General features: G+C 38.2%; 1 pseudogene; it reads right to left on the bottom strand.

Annotated features, from left to right (window-relative positions):
* Window positions 1-2783: 2783 nt before the first annotated feature.
* On the bottom strand, window positions 2784-3800 carry LOC102486583 (olfactory receptor 10S1-like; annotated as a pseudogene).
* Window positions 3801-4273: the final 473 nt, after the last annotated feature.

The following is a 4273-nucleotide window of genomic DNA, read 5'->3' as shown; positions in this document are numbered from 1 at the left end:
TTCTTGTCCATTTGACATATAATCATGAAATATCAGTTATTTACTGTTTGTATTATAAGAGGCTAGGAAAATAACCTTAAATAGTTGTCCACTTTTTGTCAAGTGTTTCTATTTTTATTTTAATGAATACCAATTAAATCTCTAGTCTCCTTTCTTTTCAAATTTCAATTAAACCTGCAATAGAACAAGTACGCCAAAGCTCTTAAATCTCCAAATCAAATCCAACCAGAAATATCTGAAAGGAGAAAATAATGAACACAATTTCCCCTACTGTATACAAGACAAATCTTTACACTTGGCAGTTAAATTGAGAAGAATATATGTGTCTTATTTCCATATCCTGAATACTGGATTGAATGTATACTTTACTAAGTTAAATATTTTACTGAGTTCCCTTGTTTGGAACACTTAAGAAGTACAAAGGTCTTTGCTTTTGAAGTTCTTATAATCTAGTTACATGCATGAAAGCTTTTGGTAACAATTCAAAGAAAGATAGCAATTAGTGACATTATGAAGGACTATAATGTAATGTGATGAAGAATTCATGCTGCCAAAAGACAGGTAGAAATTTGGAGAAGAATTTGAGAGTGAACCATTTTACAGGGTAGACATATATAAAAGTGCTTAGGCCAAAATTGAGAAGAAAAGAATGTAAGATGGGCAACACATAGCCACAATATTCCTTGACAATGTATTCTTTCATTTCTACAAAGTGGACATCTGGCATGACTGAAGAATGGTGTAGGACCAGACCATACATACAGCTTGTTTTAGCATCACCTCTCCTTCCATATTTGACTTCCGGTATATCCTACCTGTGCTTAAGTTTTCTATGACGGGAATGAAGAGTTTGCCTGAGTTACCTCTGGCCTTTCTACAAATGCATCAATAATGGAGACACTAAAAAAAAGGGAGAACAGCTCTGACTTCTGGACGAATGCTGCTTATTCTCTGCATTTCTTTCTCTTTTTTCCTGCATGTTTTTCCCTTCCAGGAGTGTTAGGTTCAAACTTTGTATTTATATTTAAAAGTCAGGGAATCCTTATCTAAAAGAAGACTTTCCTTGATGAAAGGCCTACGATAAAATTATACCTCTAATATCATTGGTTAAATAACAGGGGCAGAATTTGATCATCTTGTAGGTACTGTTGTATTTCTGAAATGTGTCCCTGAAGCCAGATAGATTTCAGATGAAATACTGGTTTCAACTATTATTATTTTCATGACCTTAGAAAGCTTACTTTACCTCTCATATTAGCAATTCCTTCATCTGAGTAACATAAATTAAAATACTGGTCTAAAATATACCTCTCAAGAGAGTTAATATAAACAACTAGAACAGTGCCTTGTACAGATACTTCATTCTATCTTCATTTTAATAATCTCAATTTTTACTATCTTCATTCTAATAATCTCAATTTTTCCCTCCTTAATACACCTTTAATTAATTCTATGAAATACTTCTTCATCTCCAGTGTCATTATCCAAGTTTAATAATGATGTTTCTTCTTAGGCCTAGGACATTAGCTTGTTAATAGCTTGTTAATTGGCCATTCTACCACCTCTCTCTTTTTCTTTCTCCGTTCTTACATTTATCCCATGATTTAGCATTTAAAGAAGTGTCTTCTCAGGATTAGCGTATCCTGATCAACGATGAAGAGGAGGAGAAATGAAGAAGTAGGATGCCTAGCACATAATCTAACTCCTCAGTTTGGTATGCGAGGCTCCTACAGTCGGCAGAGTTGTTCAGGGTCATTTCTTATTTTCTGAACAGTGACGACTCCTACTATCTGGCAAGCTACTTAACTATAATTTTGCATTATCTCTTATCCCCTCAAAGTCTAGAAATGACTTTTTTTGTGTGCAGCTGTTGTATAAAGTGTATATATTTTGATCAACTAGACCAGGGAGAAATGTTCATATATTGAAACGATCACATTGTAAGCTAAATAATGTAATAGAATGTATTTTAAAAATGTAAATAAAAAATAAATAAATAGAGGAAAAAAAAACCTTAGAGGTGGTTCAAATCTTAGCTTGTACAATAAGCTCTCTTTAATTTCTCTAGCCTGTGTAGAAGGAAACCAGGGCACATGCTTTACACCAAGTGCTTTTCATAATTGTCTCCTTTGGTCCTCATAAAACCCTACAAAGTAGTTATTTTCATGTTACTTTCAAAAGAGAAGACTGGAATTCCAAGTCTGATAAAATTTGTACAAAATTCTGCATCTAGTGGGATGAGGATTAAAATGCTGCTAAGTCCAAGTGACTTCAAAATTCATATTATTTCCAAGCATTCTATATTCCTTTAGTTATACACTAACTTGAGTGGAAAAATATGACCTAAGAGATATGACAGGTACTAAGTGAACTCAGGCAAGCCACCATTCTTGTATTTCATTATTCTGAAAAACGTATTTTTTTTTCTCTTAAACTGTTGTTACATATAGAAAGGTTCATTTTATTGTCAGTACCTTCTATTTTTGTTTTCAGTATTCTTTAATATGTATTACATATTTAATAAAACTATTTCTTAAAAAGTAAAAAAAAAAGTTACTGAAATGTGAGGATTTGAGAATATGAATAACATTCCGTCTACATTTGAGTAATAGAACTTGGAGTTTGGGGATATTCAAGACATTACCTAATCCAGCTCTTTCATTTTAGAGATGAAAGGCTTGTGACCAGACACTGAAGCTGACCACTTGGCCAAAGGAGGGAGAAAAAGTTACTGGTTGAGCTGAAACTGTTATTTTCAATTCTACCTGTATTATTTTTCTTATTCATTTGAGATGTGAATAGCTGTGTTCATCGCAGGCAATGAGAGGCAGATAGCGCAGGTTACAGGGGTAGACTGTCCACTGGCAGCTCCCACAGCCCCTGCACAAAAGCCTTTGCAGGGCTCGTTTCACTTCTCTGTTCTGCAGGGCATAAATGAAAGGGTTGAGCATGGGAGTGACAATCGTGTAGAAGACAGCAGGGACCTCAGCCCCAGCACACCTGGATGGAGGCTGTAGGTAGTATAGGAGCATCATGGTGAGGTGCACAGAGCAGGTGGAGAAGGCCCATTGCCAGCCATCTGCCATGTGAATGCACAGCACCGGTGGCACGATAAAGATGTAGGACGTGATGGTGAGTGTCCAGCAGCCTGCGGCCACCACACTGATTTTTACCAGCATGACAAGCTCGTTTAGCATGGTGTCCACACAGGCCAGCTTCAGCATAGGCGGGATGTCACAGAAGAAGTAGGTAACGCAATGGGCCATAGTAGGGCAGGTAGAAGGTGTAGGTTGCAGAGTGCATGGTCCTGGTGGCCCACGTGATCTTGGCCAGCGCCACGCATGCTCGCTTGTGCATGGCCACCGGGTAGATGGCCAGGTAGTGGTTGTAACCCATGACCATGTACAGGAAGCACTCGGTGCTGGCCAGTAAGTGGAAGCAGTAAAGCTGCACAGCACAGCCCTGAAAGGAGATCACCTTATCCCCCTGAGTCAGCATGCTTGCCAGGACCTTGGGCACCATCACTGGGGACAAACAGGCATCCAGGAAGGACAGGTGGCCCAGGAAGTGGTACATGGGGGAGTGCAGATGAGGGTCAGAGCCCACAGTAAGGAGAACAATGAGATTCCCAGTCAATGTGATGCTGTAGATGAGGAGAAAGACAAGGAAGAACAGGCTAGGGTGCTCAGCTGTGCACATCAGACCCTCCAGAAAGAAGCACTTCACCACAGTGCGGTTGGGTTACCCTGTCTCCATGACCATCTTCTCACAAACAGAATGATTACTTACCTCCTTTGCAACTGTTGATGGAAAAATAACCAATTGCAAAAATTAATAATTAATACTCGATGTGGTTTATTTCCAGGCCAAATATGAGTGACCTAGGCCCGGAGAAGAGACATACATGCTTTTCTTGGGGTGATCATGTACAGGGGTTCCTTTTATTTGTTTTTGAAATTGACAGACAAAATTTAGTGAAGAGATTTGTCTTGGGAAGAGATTAAAGAAAGGCTTAATCTACATCTCAAAAAAAGGGAAGTTCTGTGTCTTGGGAAGAGATAAGCAAAAGAGTATACTGTAATCGGTTGAAATATACATCTCAAAGATACTATGCCAGGGATAGGATGTAGGGAGAATCCTGTTAATAGAAAATAAATGGTATGTTAATGTTTGTGGGCATGACTTCCCAGACCCTTTTAAAAAGATTTTGGAAAATAGGAAAAGTAGTCAGACTTTCTGTCCTCACTACTAAACTGACATGAACAGACTCGTA

Source organism: Tupaia chinensis, unplaced genomic scaffold (assembly GCF_000334495.1).
Source record: "Tupaia chinensis unplaced genomic scaffold, TupChi_1.0 Scaffold143962_1, whole genome shotgun sequence".
Taxonomy (NCBI): domain Eukaryota; kingdom Metazoa; phylum Chordata; class Mammalia; order Scandentia; family Tupaiidae; genus Tupaia; species Tupaia belangeri.
The sequence above is the reverse complement of the archived record's forward strand: the minus strand, read 5'-3'. Positions and strand labels throughout refer to the sequence as shown.